Raw genomic sequence first — 23,085 nt, 5'->3', positions numbered from 1 at the left:
CGTCAAATTGCCCCCAGGCCCTTTTTACTCACTGGTTTGCACATCGGTTAATTTATCAGCATAGCTGTACTTCCATAAAACCAGTACCAATTTTTTCTCCAATCTTCAGGAAATTCCTAATTTCTCCCTCTAACTCACAGCAATTCTCGACAGTATTAATAGTATACGCATTCCTTCGAACAGTGAAACCAGATGGGACTGTAACGCCAGATCAATGTCTGCCACTCAGGAAAACCTTTCTTCTCTAATTGAGGTTTTTAATAAAATAATTGACAGTCCAGACTCTAGTGCAAACGACTTCAAGAGAAGTCTCTAGTTTCAAAAATAGCCTTCTAGACTTCGACCTCGTGTTCTTTTCTCTGTTTTTATAGGTATATTTATAAGACTGAATTGCTTGTCAAGATTCTTCAGAAAAAGCCAATGGTGCACAGTTCCGCAACAACGCTCTGTCAGAATGCACAGCTTACATGAAAGACTTAAGAAATGAAGGTAAACTGCTCTACTTCTCAAATTCCATGAAACGCTCGACTAATTCGCAAGCTTGAAGCTTCCGAGAATAGAGCTGAAATGATGGCTGAATAAATTGGCTGTCCGTTGATGTCAATATGTAAACAGATGTACATCGAGGTGTTGGACAATATTGTAACACAAATGGAAACAAGAATTTCAATTGTTATAAACTGCTCTTTCTTAAGTTAAGTCGTGCTACGAATTTCCCAATCGTGGTTATTATTTTCTTGTAAACAGTGTGGCTTCATTAATACAGAAGTATGGTGCGTCCTTCAGGAGCTCGCAGTTGCGTGTAGAACTTGAGACTATTTTTCCGCAACATAAATCTTTCACTCCACCAGTCTGGGAGAAGTTTTGCAAGAGTGATTGAGAATGAAATGTATCAAAGTCTTTCAGAAGCTTTCAAACAGTTTTGTCCAGTTGCTACTATTCCTGCAACAAGTGCTTCAGCTGAAAGGAAGTATGTTATCTAAAATACGTAAAACCGTATTTGAGGAACAGCATGGCACAGGATCAAGAAAATGGTTCAAATGGCTCTGAGCACTATGGGACTTAACATCTGAGGTCATCAGTCCCCTAGAACTTAAAACTGCTTAAACCTAACTAACCTAAGGACATCACACACATCCATGCTCGAGGCAGGATTCGAACCAGCGACTGTAGCGGTCGCGCGGTTCCAGACTGGAGCGCCTAGAACCGCTCGGCCACAACGGCCGGCCGGCACAGGACCGCCTTCGGCATTGAATATATCTTACCAACTCCTTGTTCATTGTAATTTCGGAGTAGGAATAAAGCTCTCCATCAGACAGAGGTAACTTGCATCAGAGCAGCATGTGACGTCGAAAGGAGTTCTCCTACTTAGAACCATAAGAGACCGCACCCGAATACCAAGTGAAAGTCACTTCTAACAAAGGACCCACATGGCCTGCTCCCCGCGAACAGATGTGTAAGCGTTTAATATTGCAAAATCAGAGGCTAGTGCGACATAAGCTATAGAAAATATGAAATCCTGGTACGTTAGTGACCGGAATAACCGTCAGAATGTTGCATGTATGCATGCAAACTTGTATGCATCCTGTTGTACACGTGCCGGAAGTCAGATTTTGGGTTGGAGCTCCAAGCCTGTTGCATTTTGTTGGTCGATGCAGGCACGGTTAATGCTAGCCATGGGTGACACTGGATTTATCTTCCGGTGATGCCCCACGTTTGCTCGATTGGAGACTGATTTGGTGATCCAGCAGGCCTAGGTAACATGTCGACACTCTGTAGAATATGTTGGGTTGCAACAGTCATATGTAGGGCAGCGTTATCCTGTTAAAAAACACCTCCTGGAATGCTGTTCATGAATGGCAGCACAACAGACCGCATCACCAGACTGTCGTACAATAACCAAGAGAGTGCCCCCGCTGTCACACGAAATCGCACCCAAGACCATAACTCAAGGTGTAGGTGCAGTGCATCTAGCATACAGAAAGGTTGGTCGAAGGCACTCAACTGGCCTCCTTCGAACCAACACACGGTCATCACTGACACCACGGCAGAGCCAGGTTTCAGCAGAAAACACAACACACCTCCATCCTGCCTTCCAATGAGCCCTCGCTTGACACCAGTGAAATCGCAAATGGTGGTCGTTTGGGGTCAGTCGAATCCACGCTACTGAGCGTATGGCTTGGAGCTGTCCTCGAAGTAACCGATTTTCAACACTTCGTTGTGCCACTGAGGTGCCAATTGCTGCTGCAGATGCAGTATGATGCACCAGAGGCATAGACCGAACACGATGGACTTCCCTCTCGGTAGTGTCACATGACCGTGCGTACCCTGGTGTACTGGCAACCGTACATTCTCATGACCACTTCTGCCAGCAATCATGTACAATGGCTACATTCCCGTCAACTCTTTCTGTAGTGCTGAAGTCGGAACTTCCAGCTATTTGTAACCCTGTTACAAACCTCGTTCTAACTTAGTGAGGTGTTGATAATGGCCTTTTTGCCGCCTTAAAGGCATTCTTGACTAACATCAACTCACTACGTCCACTCTCAAGGGTTACTAATGCTCACGACCGTCACATCTCCATCTTCACCTACATGATTACTCTACAATTCACATTTAAGTGCTTGGCAGAGGGTTCATCGAACCACAATCATACTATATCTCTACCATTCCACTCCCAACAGCGCGCGGGAAAAACGAACACCTAAACCTTTCCGTTCGAGCTCTGATTTCTCTTATTTTATTTTGATGATAATTCCTACCTATGTAGGTTGAGCTGAACAAAATATTTTCGCATTCGGAAGAGAAAGTTGGTGACTGAAATTTCGTAAATAGATCTCGCCGCGGCGAAAAACGTATTTGCTTTAATGACTTCCATCCCAACTCGCGTATCATGTCTGCCACACTCTCTCCCCTATTACGTGATAATACAAAACGAGCTGCCCTTTTTTGCACCCTTTCGATGTCCTCCGTCAATCCCACCTGTTAAGGATTCCACACTGCGCAGTAATATTCTAACAGAGGACGAACGAGTGTAGTGTAAGCCGTCTCCTTAGTGGACTTGTTGCATCTTCTAAGTGTCCTGTCAATGAAACGCAACCTTTGGCTCGCCTTCCCCACAATATTATCTATGTAGTCGTTCCAACTGAAGTTGTTCGTAATTTTAACACCCAGGTACTTAGTTGAATTGACAGCCTTGAGAATTGTAATATTTGTCGTGTAATCGAATGCCAACGGATGTCTTTAGGAACCCATGTGGATTACCTCACACTTTTCGTTATTTAGCGTCAACAGCCACCTGCCACACCATACAGCAATCTTTTCTAAATCGCTTTGCAGCGGATACTGGTCTTCGGATGACCTTACTAGACGGTAAATTACAGCATCATCTGCGAACAACCTAAGAGAACTGCTCAGATTGTCACCCAGGTCATTCATATAGATCAGCAACAGCGGAGGTCCCAGGACGCTTCCCTGGGGAACACCTGATATCATTTCAATTTTACTCGATGATTTGCCGTCTATTACTACGAACTGCGATCTTCCTGACAGGAAATCACAAATCCAGTCGCATAACTGAGACAGCGTGTATTTAACACAAACCTTACTTGCATCCTCATAGTGCGCTATTAGCTCCACTCTTATGCGACTCGTGCGAAATCTGAATGGACATCATCTTTCAGACATAGAAGCATGCCTACCTGCTTTCGTTAATGTCGCACAACTCCTTCTTGGTGTTGCGATATTTTTTTCGTTAGTATATTGTAACAGGCTAGGGCAATATCTTTAAAATTGTAGCAGAATGAGTATTGCGATTCATCAAAAGGTAAAATATACTGCGAGCAAAAGAACGAGCCGACTAACCGGCATGTTTATGAAAGGCATGTCATGTATGGAACACAGTACGTACTCGGTTTACCACAACTACGAAAATCAAGGAGAACTTGTAATTTTCCAAGTGTAACGTACTTTAATGTGAATGAAATAATGAACTTGACGATCATGTTGATTGAGATCTAATGTGTGGAATGGATACAGAACTCGAATTGTCGTGTTGCGTGTTGTAAGTGCAAGTGGTGTGCTTATTCTGTGTTATTGCTAGAAAAACGTGCCCCCAATTGATTGGGCAATACAACTCCCAGTACCAATCAACAAATGCAGTCACTGCAAAATACATTCAGCCCCTTAAGCACTGAATCCTCTGGCCCTGTTCAAAACTGATAATTCTGGTCCCTGTGCACATAGCAAATAAAGCAGCAACGGAGTAACGCAATATGTTCTTGCCTCTCATAAAAAATTATAAATACGCCTGCTGCAGGCTCAGCAGTGTGCAATTTTGGTCATAATACTTGAAATGAACATGAAAGTCATTTGGTTGATAAACTTCTTAAAAAATTATATGACCTGGGTCGGGAGGTGATACTGAGTATGGTGAATTACTAACATTCAGTTTTTTTTAAGTAAAATTATATCGCAAGTTAAGTTTGGCTTTTCAAAAAAAAATCTGAAAATTTAAGTTAAATTATTCACAATTGATTCACAAGCAATGAGGTTTGAACAGCAAGTATTATCTAACTTCATGAATCAGAAGTAAATGCAAATCATTAAATTACACATAGCTCTGTTAACAAATCTTAAAATCACTACAAGAATGAAATATCTAACTAGCCTCTTTATCATAATCGTTTACGTACATTCTGGGTGTTACTCAACAATTATAAATCATCAGTCACCTCATCTATACTAACACACTTGCCAAAACAGAAATCGTAATTATTTAACACTTCTATCTTATTCCCATGAAGATTTCTGCTTCCTTGTTCAACAATATTGACATAACTACTTTAATGTAACTCTTGGTGGCAGCACACCACAACAACTGCCTACTCCATCGTCTTTCCCTCACAGACAACTACCTACGAGCTAGCGCCCAGCGCCCGGTTACTCCAACAGAGTAGTACGGTATGTTTTGCTCTGTGGTCGGGCACAGTCAGCGATCCACATTATCGAGCTTATCAGAGACATTCATTTTATATAGTACACTAGTTTCATTTTAATTTATTAATATTCTTATCTTATTCTTGTGCTACATTCAAGGTTGCCCCAGTACACTCCTTTCAGACTTTGATGTCACATATTAGCAAGCAACATGCAAGCTGTTAGCCGTTTCAAACGATTTTAACCTAGTAGCATTAAAATTCCTTGAAGAAGTTGTAGAATGTTCAGTCGGGTATGATCAGGTGAGGCGCCGTTGAAGATAAGCCTAGCAAGTTGTAGTTGAAAGATTTGGACGACATCCGTTGTTTGCAGAATGAAGGTTTGGAAAGCAGAATTACCTTGTGGTTATAATTAAAGTGTAGCTACTTACACGGGCTCAGTATGAGCTGTAATAATCGTATGGGAACGAAACGTGGTAGATATTCCAAAGCGGTAATGGGGAAACGATTTACGCTGGAAAACATTAATTCCAATTTTGGCCACCATGAGCAAATCTGAAGTTGTGAATCAAAAAAGAGGTAGACAAATGTTTCCATATGCAATGGATTAGAAATGGGACCTGGACATGAATGCTCAAACAAGTGAGAAAAGCATTTGTTGAGTTTATTGTTAACTGTCGTTTACACAATTAGTTCAGTATAAGCACGGGGACGTTGACGAGTTACTGTATCCGTAAAACGACGGTATCAAAAGTTGATCGCAGCAATTCTGGTGGAATCTCTTCCTCTATACTGGCCTTGATATTAGGTAGAGGCCGAATGCATGCCTGGTAAACGCTTTCTTTTAGATATCCCCAGAGCCAAAATGCGCATGGAATCAGATCAGATGATTTTGCCGGTCATGTACCTCTCGAGGAAACACTTTCGTGGGAGGTTGCGTTAAAGAGATCTTTCACTGGCCGAACGACATGAGGAGTTGGCTCGTTTTGCTGTAAAACAGTGGTTTCTAAACCGTTTTTCTCTTCCAAAGCTGTAATCACGTGGTGTACAAGGAGGACTCGATAACGTGCAGACATCACGGTAAACCTGACAGATCCTATAGATATATTCTCTTCAAAGTAGAACAGACCGAGAATAAAAGTGCTTCTGAATGCATACCACACAGTCACATACGGCAAATGCAGTGGCTATTCGCGCACAACACGCGGCTTAACAATAACCCAAATTCGACTATTCTGCATATTCACTGCACCCCACAGTGTAAAGTTTGGCTCGTCACTCCATAGGATACTGCCCAGCGACTTCGATCTGTGCGAGACACCGGAAGGTAAACTGAGAAAGTTGCTGCGTATCATGAAGTTTCAGTTGAACCAGTGTCTGGGTGCCATTGTAAAATAGACTCCAAAAACTTCCACACTGTTGACCATGGGACTGATATTTCTCTTGACACTCCACGAGCACTAGCGATAACTAGGGCACATGTAGCGTAGTCAGTCACAGCTACTGTGACCTCGTCAATAACTTCCACCAGGCTAGTGCACTTTCCTCTTCCAGGTGCCACAGAAAGCTGACCCGTGTTTTCGAATTTCATTGTCATCTTGTTTAAAGCATTTAATGACATCGGGCCCTTCCTGAGACCTTTCAATCTGTGATACTCCCTGAATGCAGCACTGCACATCACTTCCTGCCGTTCACATAGAACAGTTCCGACACTGCGCATGGTGTCTTTAGCCATACTATTGATTCACGTTATGGCAGAGCTGATGTCATACCGCCATACAGACAGTGTAGAGCGTCAGATTTGTATATGTCGGTCAAAATTCGAACTAACATTTTTGCCTCCGTAAATCGGTTCCGCATAAACGCTTTAGCATCACACAGGAAAGCGGTCTGCGTTGTGCCACCTGGGGGAGGTGTGCTACCCTCCGTAACTGGGTTAAAACCAGCAGGAGATCCTCTGATTCCCGGAAATCTTCAGATTGTTCTGAAGTGCTCTGAGGCTCAGTGGAACCTGAGTGGGACGAGTACCTAACCGGTGGCCTTGACGTGGCCCCGGCGCTCAGTAACCCCCTCAGATAGTGTGAAGCTAACACGGGAAGGGCCGTCCATGCATGACGTTAAAAGGCCAGGCCTTATTAAAATTTAAAAAAAGCCTTTAGCATGTGTACCTAGTACTTGAATTATAACCACATGGTGGTAGCAGAAATAAGGGCGTTGATGGCATGCTATGAATCGTTCCGAGATTACTCAGTCGGTAGCAGCATTACCCACAAAATACTAAATTCTGGCTTAGAATTCGGATCTAACACACAGGTTTAATCTATGGGGATATTTCCTTTGTAGGACTTTTGAGAGTTCCCTGCTTCTCCATTCTAGTGTACACCCCACGCTGCGAACTCAAGGCGAGATGGGCTCGCCGGCCGGAGTGGCCGTGCGGTTCTAGGCGCTACAATCTGGAACTGACCGACCGCTACGGTCGTAGTTTCGAATCTTGCCTCGGGCATGGATGTGTGTGATGTCCTTAGGTTAGTTAGGTTTAAGTAGTTCTGAGTTCTAGGCGAGTGATGACCTCAGAACTTAAGATGCATAGTGCTCAGAGCCATTTGAATCATTTTTCGAGATGGGCTCCTAGAGGCCGGTCGTTAGGTACTTCTTAGAAGGATTTCCGGAGTTTGAGCACACGACGGTGTTATTTGGAGTTACAGATTTGAAAGGACACACAGCACGCAACAGCGAGTTGTCTGCCAGGAGGACGTGTTCAGTGTGTCGGAGATCCGGCCCACTCACACAGGCTATGGCGCTACTTTTGAGGAGAATGTTGTTTCTGGAAGTGTCTGGCCGCTGCAGAAACAAGGTTTTGTCGCAAGCGGAGGAGGCAGCCGGCGCTTCCTTTCCTCCAGAGGAGAGCCTGCGTGGCGCGTCCGATGCAATCAGCTTTCTCCGGCGGAGATACGATTCCCGTGTGTGTGGACAGGCCGCGAATACAAACACACGGCCCAACGAAGAGGCACGTGGCTGCGATACACTCACAGCCCACATCTCGGCACGTGCCTCGTGTTCGGTTGGAGGTATTGACGATATCTGCGGATAGAATAACAAAGAGCTTTCACCAGTACTATGATCATTTATACGAAATTAGCAATCCATTTCCGTATCGGAGCACTGTTATAGATAAATTAAAGTACTTAATTGCTAAACCACTCTAAGAAGGAGATGTCAGTAGTTACTGAGCTGTTTCATAGCTATCACCAATCATAAAACACTTTCAAGAATGTAAAGTACTTTTTAATCAGTGCGATGTACCATCACAGTATTAATACAGTTAATTAAGCTATGGATTTAGGAAGAGTTTCGCATTATACACTTTACCAAAGAGCTATGAAAGTGTAGCAAATTTTAGCACTGGACGAAGCACTGATAGAGACCTGTTAACTGTATTTGTGGGAACAATGTCCCATGTTCTCTAAACAAATATCGTAACGAGTCTAGTGTCAGGATTACATTAATTAAAACGATAAGCTACAGGTTTATTTGGAAAGACAGCTTTGTAGGTCACCGAGCGAGATGGCGCAGTGGTTAGCACACTGCACTCGCATTCGCGATGACAACGGTTCAACCCCGCCTCCGGCCATCCTCATTTAGGCTTTCCGTGATTTCCCTAGATCGCTCCAGGCAAATGCCTGGATGGTTCCTTTGAAAGGGCACGGCCGACTTTCTTCCCCGTCGTTCCCTAATCCGATGAGACCGATAATCTCGCTCTTCGGTCTCTTCCCGCAAACAATCCAATCCTTTTTAGGTTGCATGTCGCTATTCTCATTACTTTCACTATTATTCACAGCTTTACAGACATACTTAATTTAAAAAATAAATATCCATCTTCCGCACGAATTAATTCATTACCGGCGATGTAAATTAGGCCGATTTTTCGGTTACCTTTGTAAAGACACGCTATAAATATACATTATATACTCAGCAGTCAAATACATTATAGTTACGTACACATACTTAACAAAACTTCCAGTAACTGCAATAAAGGAATTTATTTATTGCGATTCACAATATTTTCCTGTGTTTCAATTGTTGTGAGAGAAAAACTAAGTCTTCATCTAATGCGATATGCTACATAATACTTACTTGCAAGGCATCCCAGATATGCTCAATAATATTCATGTCTGGTCACCAGCGGAAGTGTTTAAACTCAAAAGAGTGTTCCTGGAGCTTCTCTGTAGCGATTCTGGAAGTGTCGGGTGTCGCACTGTCCTGCTGGAATTGCTCAAGTCAGTGGAAATGCACAATGTACATGACTGGATGCAGACGATCAGACAGGATGCATGCGTACGTGTTACTTGTCATAGTTGCATCTAGACGTATGAGGGGTCCTATATAACTCAAACTACGCACGCCCCACACCGTTATAGAGCCCCTACCTGCTTTAACATTCCACTGTTGACATGCAGGGTCCATAGATTCATGAGGATGTCTCCATACCCGTACACGTTCATCTGAGAGATACAAATTGAAACGAGACTCGCGCCCGACCAGGCAGCATGGTTCCAGTCATCAACAAACCAATGTCGGTGTTGACGGGATCAGGAGAGGCGTTAAACTTTTGTCGTGCAGTCATCAAGAGTACACGTGCATATCTACGATGTTTTGTTGAATGGGTCGCACGCTGACACTTGTTGGTGTCCCAGCATTGAAATCTGCAGTAATTTGCGGAAGGGTTGTATTTCTGTCAGGTTGAACGATTCTCTTCAGTCGTCGTTGGTCCCGTTCTTGCTGGATGTTTTTCCGACCGCAGCGATGTCTGAGGTTTAATTTTTTACAAGATGTTCCTGATATTCACAGTACACTCGTGATATGGTGGTTTGCAAAATCCTCATTTCATCGCTGGTGGGCCAACTATCACACCACGTTCAAAGTTACTTAAATCTTGATACCGTGCCATTGTAGCAGCATTAACAGATCTAACAACTGCGCCAGACACTTGTTATCTTACATAGGCGTTGCCGACCGCAGAACCGTATTGTACCTGCTTACACATCTCTGTATTTGAATACCAATGCCTATACCAGCTTCTATGGCGCCTAAGTGTAAATGAGACTGCAGTATTAATAGTCAAAGAACATGAAAGGAAAGCAGTTCATGAGAAGGGAGGGAGACAAGCTTTTAGCTATCCCTGATGTTATTTAGTCTATGCATTGACTAGGACATGACAGTAAACAGCGAGAAATATGGACAGGAAATCAGAGTTGAGCGAGAAAGAACAATGTCTTCAAGATTTGCTTACGATATTGTAGTTCTGTCACAGATACCAATAATCTTCAAGTAACAGTTAAATCGAGTAGATAGTACCTCCGAAACAAGATTGTAGGATGAACATCAACCAAACTTAAATAAGGGTAATGGAATGTGTCTGAATTAAACCAGGCGATGGTGTGGGAATCAGATTAGATACTGAGACATTTAAATAGAAGATGGTTTTTGTTATTTGGGGAGCAAAATTACTGACAATGACAGAAGTAGAGAGAATTTGAAATGCAGACTGACAACAGAAATGGAGTGAAACAACGACCTTATGTTATCTGTGACTCTTGGTTTACATCCATAACGAGTTTCGAAGGATTCAACCTCTATCATTACGCTCTTTCATGTCGATTAATATGGCATACATGTGTTGTGTTAGGTTTTTGGAGTAACTTGTCGCAGTGTCTCCAGTGATGATAGTTTCCTTTCCCTCTTGTGTTACATCGCATAGAAACATCGTGACACTTTGTAACACAACAGAACAATGATCCTGTGACCACTGGAGGCAGTGTCACAGGTTAACCCAAAGTAATATCGCAACATATACATACACGTTAATCGACATAAATTCACGTGATCACGGAGGATTCGACTTTCGAATACACTGTTTGGCCACAGAAAACTTGTTGTTTCAGTCGGCCTAGCCAGAGACTTTGCTTCTGAAAATAGCAACAGTGAAAAAAAAAAGTGTTTCTGAAAACAACAGATCTGCTAACTTTGAATAACATTTATGAGTTAGAACGTCCTTTCAGAAGATATTCGTCTGGAGTGAAGCCTTGTACGGAAGTGATATGTACAGACGGTACACTTACAGTTACTTCTGCGAAATCTAAGTGATCCAGGATGGTGTACAGTCCTCGCGAGTTCACTTTCTATTATTACTGAAAATATGCGTTTAGCAACAGCCTCTCTCTGACGTCATCCAAAGCAGTGTACATTGCAGCGTTTGACTGACACGGATCGTACAATGGCTGGGGGCGATGTGAGGCCTAGTCTTGCCTCTCTGGCTATATTTATATTGAAACATCTCCTTAGAAAAAAATATAAATGACACTGCTGGAAAACCTCTACGTTATTTGATTTTCAAACTGCTGAGCAAAACTGAACGTACTCAGACATTTCTCTGTTTACTTATTCTGATCAACACTAAAGTAACACACAATTTTTTTAGCGCAACGAAATCTGACTTTCAATAATCCCTACAAAAGAATGGCCCTGACTAACAATAACCTATACCTTTTATGAATCACTTACCTCACAAAAATCTTCGTTACTCGAACTGCTGCAACACAGCGAGTGGCAATACCGCCAGCTAAATAGAAGATATTAACTACTGAAGGCACTAACTACTAATAAGCATAGCAAATGAAAGATTTTGATAGAGAACAAACAATGTATTTGCAGTTTAAAAGTCATTATATACATAATTTGCGACATCCAGTTTGGTAAATTTCCTTTTTCTGACGGACTCACGTCCAGCTCGTCCGCTCATATTAACATCTCAAAACTAGGGCTTCTCTCTCCACACATCCATCACCGCTGGCGGCTCACCTCCAACTGCGCAATGCTATGCGCTGTTCATATCCAACTGTCCAACACTACAATAGTGAATATTCCAACAATGCCAACCAGCCACAGACTGCACACAGCACTGTCAGTGATTTTCATACAGAGCGGTACGTGGCGTTACCAACATAAAAACCTAAACAGCCCACTTACAATATATGTGGCGTAGTGGACGGCCAAGGGAACACTTGCTGTCATCCATCCGTCTTATGCCCACGGTAGCAGCCTCTAAACGGCCGCTTTCTCGGACACACAGTATTTTATAACACTGCTGTCTATTAATTTAGAATATTTGTAATTTTGTATGCATGTAGTTAAGAATTTTCGCAACGGAACTGACAGTAGAACCTTACCTCGATCTACAACTTAAAGAGATCTTGTATTCGTTATTATTCACGTCCCGGCCTTGAAATGTGTTATAGCCCTATTATTGAATAGGATTCATCGCGTGCTGTAACAAAAACCTTTCTAGTATCAATAGATATTTAATCTACTACAAATAAGGATTTTGTAGTTCCAAATTTAGTTTTCGGCAAAATTACTCGACAACTATTAGAGGTAGCTCAGTGGGGGTTACATAATTAAACTTTTTATGCTGAACTGGAGCTTCATACAGATTTTCATACTTCTAAATGTAATATATATCGCCTTCAATTTTTCTTAAAAATGTGTATTCTGATCAAAATATTTGTTTAACCATGTTGAGACTTGTACCAGTTAATTTTGACTTACATCTGCACATTGTAACCAATTTTTGGGTTTCTAACTTTATTATTAAGCGCCATTAATTTTTTTTTCTTAAAATGAAATGATGGTGCATTACTTTTGTGCTATGCACAGACGCGTTGTGGTGACGTGGCGCTAGTAGCAGTAAACTGGGGTAAGTCTCGGCACACTCGCTGGCCTCTGTATCTTTCCCATAGTGCGGCGCTTGTTTCGCCGCATGCTCCTTTCAGTTTCATCTTTTTTTGAGTTTTTTTTTTGTCATCAGTCTACTGACTGGTTTGATGCGGCACGCCACGAATTCCTTTCTTGTGCTAACCTCTTCATCTCAGAGTAGCACTTGCAACCTACGTCCTCAATTATTTGCTTGACGTATTCCAATCTCTGTCTTCCTCTACAGTTTTTGCCCTCTACAGCTCCCTCTAGTACCATGGATGTCATTCCCTCGTGTCTTAGCAGATGTCCTATAATCCTGTCCCTTCTCCTTATCAGTGTTTTCCACATATTCCTTTCCTCTCCGATTCCGCATAGAACCTCCTCATTCCTTACCTTATCAGTCCACCTAATTTTCAACATTCGTCTATAGCACCACATCTCAAATGCTTCGATTCTCTTTTGTTCCGGTTTTCCCACAGTCCATGATTCACTACAATACAATGCTGTACTCCAGACGTACATCTTCAGAAATTTCTTCCTCAAATTAAGGCCGGTTTTTCATATTAGTAGACTTCTCTTGGCCAGAAATGCCTTTTTTGCTATAGCGAGTCTGCTTTTGATTTCCTCCTTGCTCCGTCCGTCATTGGTTATTTTACTGCCTAGGTAGCAGAGTTCCTTAACTTTATTAACTTCGTGACCATCAATCCTGATGTTAAGCTCCTCGCTGTTCTCATTTCTACTACTTCTCGTTACTTTCGTCTTTCTCCGATTTACTCTCAAACAATACTGTGTACTCATCAGACTGTTCATTCCGTTCAGCAGATCATTTAATTCTTCTTCACTTTCACTCAGGATAGCAATGTCATCAGCGAATCGTATCATTGATATCCTTTCACCTTCTATTTTAATTCCACTCCTGAACCTTTTTTTTATTTCCATCATTGCTTCCTCGATGTACAGATAGAAGAGTAGGGGCGAAAGGCTACAGCCTTGTCTTACACCTTTCTTAATACGAGCACTTCGTTCTTTATCTTCCACTCTTATTATTCCCTCTTGGTTGTTGTACATATTGTATATGACCCGTGTCTCCCTATAGCTTACCCCTACTTTTTTCAGAATCTCGAACTGCTTGCACCATTTTATAATGTCGAACGCTTTTTCCAGGTCGACAAATCGTATGAACCTGTCTTCATTTTTCTTCAGCCTTGCTTCCATTATTATCCGTAACGTCAGAATTGCCTCTCTCGTGCCTTTACGTTTCCTAAAGCCAAACTGATAGTCACCTAGCACATTCTCAATTTTCTTTTCCATTCTTCTGTATATTATTCTTGTAAGCAGCTTCGATGCATGAGCTGTCAAGCTGACTGTGCGAAAATTCTCGCACTTGTCAGCTCTTGCCGTCTTCGGAATTGTGTGGATGATGCTTTTCCGAAAGTCAGATGGCATGTCGCCAGACTCCTATATTTTCTACACACCAACGTGAATAGTCGTTTTGTTGCCACTTCTCCTAATGATTTTAGAAATTCTGATGGAACGTTATCAATCCCTTCTGCCTTATTTGACCGTAAGTCCTCCAAAGCTCTTTTAAATTCCGATTCTAATATTGTATCCCCTATCTCTTCTAAATCGACTCCTGTTTCTTCTTCTATCACATCAGACAAATCTTCACCCTCATAGAGGCTTTCAATGTATTCTTTCCACCTATATGCTCTCTCCTCTGCGTTTTACAGTGGAATTTCCGTTGCACTCTTAATGTTACCACCGTTGCTTTTAATGTCACCAAAGGTTGTTTTGACTTTCCTGTATGCTGAGTCTGTCCTTCCGACAATCATATCTTTTTCGATGTCTTCACATTTTTCCTAAAGCCATTTCGTCTCAGCATCCCTGCACTTCCTATTCATTTCATTCCTCAGCGACTTGTATTTCTGTATTCCTGATTTTCCCGGAACATGTTTGTACTTCCTCCTTTCATCAATCAACTGAAGTATTTCTTCTGTTACCCATGGTTTCTTCGCAACTACCTTCTTTGTACCTATGTTTTCCTTCCCATCTTCTGTGATGGCCCTTTTTAGAGATGTCCACTCCTCTTCAACTGTGGTGCCTACTGCGCTATTCCTTATTGCTGTATCTATAGCGTTAGAGAACTTCAAACGTATCTCGTCATTCCTTAGAACTTCCGTATCCCACTTCTTAGCGTATTGATTCTTCCTGACTAATGTCTTGAACTTCAGCCTACTCTTCATCACTACTGCACTCCTGGAAATTGAAATAAGAACACTGTGAATTCATTGTCCCAGGAAGGGGAAACATTATTGACACATTCCTGGGGTCAGATACATCACATGATCACACTGACAGAACCACAGGCACATAGACAGAGGCAACAGAGCATGCACAATGTCGGCACTAGTACAGTGTATATCCACCTTTCGCAGCAATGCAGGCTGCTATTCTCCCATGGAGACGATCGTAGAGATGCTGGATGTAGTCCTATGGAACGGCTTGCCATGCCATTTCCACCTGGCGCCTCAGTTGGACCAGCGTCCGTTCTGGACGTGCAGACCGCGTGAGACAACGCTTCATCCAGTCGCAAACATGCTCAATGGGGGACAGATCCGGAGACCTTGCTGGCCAAGGTAGATGACTTACACCTTCTAGAGCATGTTGGGTGGCACGGGATACATGCGGACGTGCATTGTCCTGTTGGAACAGCAAGTTCCCTTGCCGGTCTAGGAATGGTAGAACGATGGGTTCGATGACGGTTTGGATGTACCGTGCACTATTCAGTGTCCCCTCGACGATCACCAGAGGTGTACGGCCAGTGTAGGAGATCGCTCCCCACACCATGATGCCGGGTGTTGGCCCTGTGTGCCTCGGTCGTATGCAGTCCTGATTGTGGCGCTCACCTGCACGGCGCCAAACACTCATACGACCATCATTGGCACCAAGGCAGAAGCGACTCTCATCGCTGAAGACGACACGTCTCCATTCGTCCCTCCATTCACGCCTGTCGCGACACCACTGGAGGCGGGCTGCACGATGTTGAGGCGTGAGCGGAAGACGGCCTAACGGTGTGCGGGACCGTAGCCCAGCTTCATGGAGACGGTTGCGAATGGTGCTCGCCGATACCCCAGGAGCAACAGTGTCCCTAATTTGCTGGGAAGTGGCGGTGCGTTCCCCTACGGCACTGCGTAGGATCCTACGGTCTTGGCGTGCATCCGCGCGTCGCTGCGGTCCGGTCCCAGGTCGAAGGGCACGTGCACCTTCCGCCGACCACTGGTGACAACATCGATGTACTGTGGAGACCTCACGCCCCACGTGTTGAGCAATTCGGCGGTAAGTCCACCCGGCCTCCCGCACGCCCACTATACGCCATCGCTCAAAGTCCGTCAACTGCAGATACGGTTCACGTCCACGCTGTCGCGGTATGCTACCAGTGTTAAAGACTGCGATGGAGCTCCGTATGCCACGGCAAACTGGCTGATACTGACGGCGGCGGTGCACAAATGCTGCGCAGCTAGCGCCATTCTACGGCTAACACCGCGGTTCCTGGTGTGTCCGCTGTGCCGTGCGTGTGATCATTGCTTGTACAGCCCTCTCGCAGTGTCCGGAGCTAGTATGGTAGTATGGTGGGTCTGACACACCGGTGTCAATGTGTTCTTTTTTCCATTTCCAGGAGTGTATATTGTGATCTGAGTCTATATCTGCTCCTGGGTACGCCTTACAATACAGTATCTGATTTCGGAATCTCTGTCTGACCATGATGTAATCTAATTGAAATCTTCCCGTATATCCCGGCCTTTTCCAAGTATACCTCCTCCTCTTGTGATTCTTGAACAGGGTATTCGCTATTACTAGCTGAAACTTGTTACAGAACTCAATTAGTCTTTCTCCTCTTTCATTCCTTGTCCCAAGCCCATATTCTCCTGTAACCTTTTCTTGTAGTCCTTCCCCTACAACTGCATTCCACTCGCCCATGACTATTAGATTTTCGTCCCCCTTAACATACTGCATTACCCTTTCAATATCCTCATACACTTTCTCTATCTGTTCATCTTCAGCTTGCGACGTCGTCATGTATACCTGAACTATCGTTGTCGGTGTTGGTCTGCTGTCGATTCTGATTAGAACAACCCGGTCACTGAAGTGTTCACAGTAACACACCCCTACCTTCCTATTCATAACGAATCCTACAACTGTTATACCATTTTCTGCTGCTGTTGATATTACCCGATACTCATCTGACCAGAAACCCTTATCTTCCTTCCACTTCACTTCACTGACCCCTACTACATCTAGATTGAGCCTTTCTATTTCCCTTTTCAGATTTTCCAGTTTCCCTACCACGTTTAAGCTTCTGACATTCCACATCCCGACTCGTAGAACATTATCCTTTCGTTGATTATTCAATCTTTTTGAGTTACTGCCTCCATATTTACTTTCATATAAGCTGATCACTCTCCACTCCAGGCACTCCAAATGTCTAACGAATGTCGCCGTCAAAATTTCCTCGTTCTTTTATGAGCAATCTGTGCTAATCACTGTTCTTCATTAGCAGCATCGGATCTCTCATTCTCACCGCTGGCGCAGCAGCGACGAAAGACCAGCCAGACTTGGCTGGAGCTTTATTAGGTATGCCCAAGTGGCAGGCAGCGACAACAACCTCTCGCCTTCCCTGCGCTTTGTCTCTGCTTCCCCCTCCCTACAACCCCCCCCCCCCCTCCCGCCCCCTCAGCCACATGCGCTACCGCGACGACAGAGCAGCAGCCGGGGCACGGGGCAATTACTGGCGCGTCAGGCGCGTCGCTCTGGACGAGCAGCGGCGACGACATGCGTCGCGACGCCACGCGTCACAGCCAGCCGCCACTCCACGCCAGTGCACGGCGTCTGTCTACCGCAGACGGTGGGCTGCCTGCCTCTGTCTGACACCGTAGGGAGGGAGGCCGGCAGAGTGCACCTACACTGCCGAAAATGGAACATATTATACACTACTGGCCATTGAAATTGCTACACCAAGAAGAAATGCAGATGATAAACGGGTATTCATTGGACAAATATATTATACTAGAACTGACATGTGTTTACATTTTCACGCAGTTTGGGTACATAAATCCTGAGATATCAGTACCCAGAACAGCCACTTCTGGCCGTAATAGCGGCCTTGATACGCCTGGGCATTGAGTCAAACGGAGCTTGGATGGCATGCTGCCCATGCAGCTTCAACACGATACCACAGTTCATCAAGAGTAGTGACTGGCGTATTGTGACGAGCCAGTTGCTCGGCCACCATTAACCAGACGTTTTTAGTTGGTGAGCGACCTGGAGAATATGGTGGCCAGGACAGCTGTAGAACATTAGCTGTATCCAGAAAGGCCCGTACAGGACCTGCATCATGCGGTCGCGCATTATCCTGCTGAAATGTAGGGTTTCGCAGGTATCGGATGAAGGGTAGAGCCACGGGTCGTACCACATCTGAAATGTAACGTCCACTGTTCAAAGTGCCGTCAATGCGAACAAGAGATGGCAGAGGCGTGTAACCAATGGCACCCCATACCATCACGCCGGGTGAAATGCCAGTATGGCGATGACGAATAAACGCTTCCAATGTGCGTTCACCGCGATGCCTCCAAACACGGATGCGACCATCATGACGCTGCAAACTGAACCTGGATTCATCCGAAAAAATGACTTTTTGCCATTCGTGCAACTAGGTTCGTCGTTGAGTATGATACACCACTGCAGGCGCTCCTGTCTAAGATGCATAGTCAAGGGTAACCGCAGCCATGGTCTCCGAGCTGATAGTCCATGCTGCTGCAAACATCGTCGAACTGTTCGTGCAGATGGTTGTTGTGTTGCAAACGTCCCCATCTGCTGACTCAGGGATCGAGACTTGGCTGCACGATCCGTTACAGCCATGGGAATAAGATGCCTGTATCTCGACTGCTTGTGATACGAGGCGGATGGGACCGAGCACGGCGTTCCGTATTACCCTCCTGAACCCACCGATTCCATATTCTGCTGACTCTCATTGGATCTCGACCAACGCGAGCAGCAATGTCGGGATACGGTGAACCGCAATCGCGGAAGGCTACAATCCGACCTTTATCAAAGTCGGAAACGTGATGGTACGCATTTCTCCTCCTTACACGAGGCATCATAACAACGTTTCACCAGGCAACACCGGCCAACTGCTATTTTTGTATGAGAAATTAGTTGGAAACTTTCCTCATGTCAGCACGTTTCAGGTGTTGCCACCGGCGCCAACCTTGTGTGAATGCTCTGAAAAGCTAATCATTTGCATATCACAGCATCATATTCCTGTCTGTTAAATTTTGCGGCTGTAGCAAGTCATCTGCGTGGTGTAGCAATATTCATGGCAAGTTGTGTATTATAACATTAACACCTAAACGGAGCTCTATCAACTGGGTCTTCAGTACGTCCATTTCTGTGAGGTATGTTGACTGAAATTTCTGTCTTATGCGACCATATTTTCAATACTTTTGGTACAGAGAAGGTCCATTTCTGCAGATGGAGAACAATTTGAGTACCTGGTCTGCCCTATGTCTGTCTAACGTTACTGGAACTTTTCAGATATAGATCGTAAGGTCCCAATTACTGTATCGCCGTGCAACACTTTCAGTTGTAAATTTAACAGCTATTCACATGAGTGGGGTAAAATATACCCCTCTGTAGCTCTGATACGCTGGTAGCATTGTTAGATACATTCGGGGTAAAAAAATATAACCCACGCGTGTGATTTCGGGGAAATAAAGCAGGCTGCAACAAGCTAAAGTCATCGCATCCAGTGTAGAACATTGTGCAAACGAATATGACATAATGAGTCTGAGAGCAAAAATGACCACATTTCATAAAGTGATCGTATTACATTGTGCTAGTGGTAGAAAGTGATGTTGCAGGGGATGTGACTGCATCATCTCAAACAAGCTATTAAGTAAAGAGTGGCACTTTGTGAATAAAACTGGCACCACGAAGAGGCACTTCGTGAGGTCCATCACTGGAGTGTAGGAGTCAAGACGGAAGAGTCTCCGGAAAAAGAAACAGGGAAACCGAAACAAAGTGCTAGATTTGCGGCCAATGTTATATGTACGTCAAAATTTCAAAGCTGTCGGTGAAGAACTTTCGGGTACTTAAGATTTTGAACAAACGAACATGACATTCTTCCTAACATCTTATCCCTGTTATGACACTCCAGTAGGTTCATAAAAGCAAGCGCGTATTTAAATGCAACGCTGTGTCTAAATTTCAAATCAATAGACTGATTACTTCTCGAATTTTACGAGCGCAAGAATAAGCACGCTGAATTTTTATATAGAAAGATATCCATGCCATGACAAGACATCGGATATTTATGCTTGACGACTACTTAATTCCAACAGCTGAAAAAAAAACTTCTACAGACATACGAGAGAAATGACGTCCTTTAAAAGCTATAACAATGTCCTGGCGCCCGTGAGGGCATATTAATGTTGATGATGGGCACCAGCTGCAAAGAAAATGCTAGTGTTATTCACTTATTTCTCGCTATGCGCTGAATATCTCCACGACGTTTGATAAACGACGGCTGGTACTTCACTTCCGTCAGAGTATTCCTGATTCCACTCGATCCACACTGCCATCTGTTAGGAGCCGCTAAATATACAGGACGGATAAATTTCCTGTTACTCGCACTTTGCGATTCCATTCATAATAAAAATATAAAGCATTTTAACAGGTCCATGCGGTTCCTGCACTGGAGAGAACGTTGGGTAAGAATATTTTGTATTTCGTGTTCGGGTTGAGGTAGAGCTGTATTGAATTTCTTTCCAGAACGTTCGGTAATGAACAATTTACGTCGGGTGTTCGGCTCTAGGTAGAGGTGTAGTTAATTTATTTCTGAAAATGTCACTGAATTTTTACGTAGATTACTAAATATCCCATTTGTGTCAGTTTATGACCATTTTCAAGTAAGATATAAAGTAAGTAGCTGAATTTCTTATAACCACATCCTAAACATGTCCGTATTACCGGTTCCTGCAAACTTTTACATTTAAATGTGATACGTCACTGTAATTGCTTGCCTGTATATATGTATCTGTCCTTCGCAGTGTTACGTTGATGGAAACGGCAATGTATCTGCATTAGCTGCTTGTTTCTAAGTGAAAAGAAAGTGCATGAAAAAGAGGCGTTATACAGACAAGGTAATAACGTCAGAATCTTTTTAGGTGCACTGCTAACAATATCCATCGTATTCTACACACGACAACAATTACTTTAATGAAGTTACGAAAAAGGGATGGAACTGGTTGGTGTCCTGAATCGCTGACTGCCTACCGACTTGATGGCAACGCAGCTCTGCAAACGGCGCTACTCTAAGCGGACGGAAACTGCATTTTGCATGTGCAAGCTTTGATATCAGAGGGTGTAGCTTGTTATTACACTCGATATTTTTTAGTTACCCTCTGTATGTCGACTACAGAACATATGGCACTGTGTCATTATTACAGACAAATGATAAGACGAATATACTTTTGGGTACACCCAGAAAAGTTGAAACTGCATGCTGTCTACAGAACGGCTAAACAGGGCGAAAGTAAGTTTATGGAGCTGATTTATGTCCCCTCCCTCCCGTAGGAGAGCGTAATACTAATATGAGAGAATGCATTAAGGCAGAGAAGCGAACATTAGTCACTCTGTGGAAAGGAAACGTTTTAAAGTGTACGCACAGTATACTTAGAGATTTCATGTATTGCGCAAAGACAGCTCACAATCATTTCCAACTGTCTTCATATTCGGGCTAAAATATGGTCTTCTTATTCGAAACTAAAAATAGAAAACTAGAGGAATACGATATAAACAAATAGGATAAATACTTTAGGATTTAAATTCAGCCTTTGCAACTGCTAAAAAATGCATTACTCTACCATATTTTTTCGTTCTGTTCATTTAAAACATTATCCATGATCTGGTATCAAACATATCTAAAATTCTGATTTTCGTTGTGGATCTAAAAGTAGCTCGTTTTCTTAGCTATTGAAATTGTGATATTTAATTACTGCATACTACGCTCAAATCCCGAAGTACCGGTACCGTCCGAATGGAAATTTTCGAATCGTTCCGACATTTGGCAGGGGCGTTTTCAGCCCTCTGATTTTCGCGACTACACGGTTACTGACTTAATCCCACCAAATATTACATCACCAGTGTTTGATTACAAGCCTCAGGCTAAACGTTCCTCCTTGTGCTTTTTGCTTGTAGTGTTTCCAATTTTTGTAAGACTTGAATTACTTTTTATTTAGAAACATTTCTGGACTAAGATTTGTCATGTCAATAATACGTCGTGTATTTATGTTAATACGTATTCATTTAGTGACGTGAGTGGAAGGTGAAATGATGATTTCGAAGTTGATGATAAAAACAGAAGTTTGGGAGTACAAGCCGTTGTGAGGCAAATGCAAAAGCAGACGAAGGGAGAGTGACGTGATTAAAAACGGAGAAGAGGTGGGAGTAGCGGAGAGGTAGCTATGACAAGGAGAGAAGTAGAACTAACAGAAGGAGACACAGAGAGTTTTCTTCTTTGAGCTAGTGTGTCCAATGGTTTTTTATACTGTTCCGCGGTCAATGTTTGGTCAATAAGCAGAAACTGGTTACTTACCGGTTTATACCTGGTAAGTCTGTGTGGCACTCCACTAAATCACACAGCAAATAATTTGGCCACCTCACATTATAAACAAGTACCTTATGAACAGCTGGGACAACTAACGATCTTAATAAGTATTTCAGTCAAAATAAACTATGTTTTATCTCCAGTTATTTGTGCATTTTACAAGTATGGCGCAACCTCTGGGAGCGGTGAAGTTACGGAATTAGTTCGAGGACAGCCGCATTGTTTAACGGTTGACGCTAACGATGAAACATATAGCTGACAATGTTTAGAACTACCTGAATAACATTTGTATGCTGAAAAGTTTCGATGCTAAATGTTCTGTGTGAGTAACACAGTGGAGAGGTATGAAATTAGAGGATGCTGTGTGAGCTTTAAAAATCCCCGAAACCATTATTTGTTATCAATCACAGCCACTCCATCGTCGGGAGACATCCGAAAGACCACTGAAATTTTCAATGAACAGACTCAAGAGCTTTCTTAAGTCAAAACATTGAGTAGCATCATTCACCGCAAGCAGGTCTAAGAACTTCAGCATCTCAAAGTTATTTAAAATATATCTTACAAAAATGGTAAGTTGTGGTTGATCTGTCACACCACTATCTTTACACTCTTCCAAAATGAGACTCCTTGGTGAACACTTAGAAATAATTTTTTTGTATATTACAGGGTATACTGCAGATAACAACTGAAACTCACCTGTCTGTGGTACGCAGACATGTCAAATATTGCGAT

The sequence above is a fragment of the Schistocerca gregaria genome, chromosome 6 (assembly GCF_023897955.1).
Source record: "Schistocerca gregaria isolate iqSchGreg1 chromosome 6, iqSchGreg1.2, whole genome shotgun sequence".
NCBI lineage: Eukaryota > Metazoa > Arthropoda > Insecta > Orthoptera > Acrididae > Schistocerca > Schistocerca gregaria.
The sequence above is the reverse complement of the archived record's forward strand: the minus strand, read 5'-3'. Positions refer to the sequence as shown.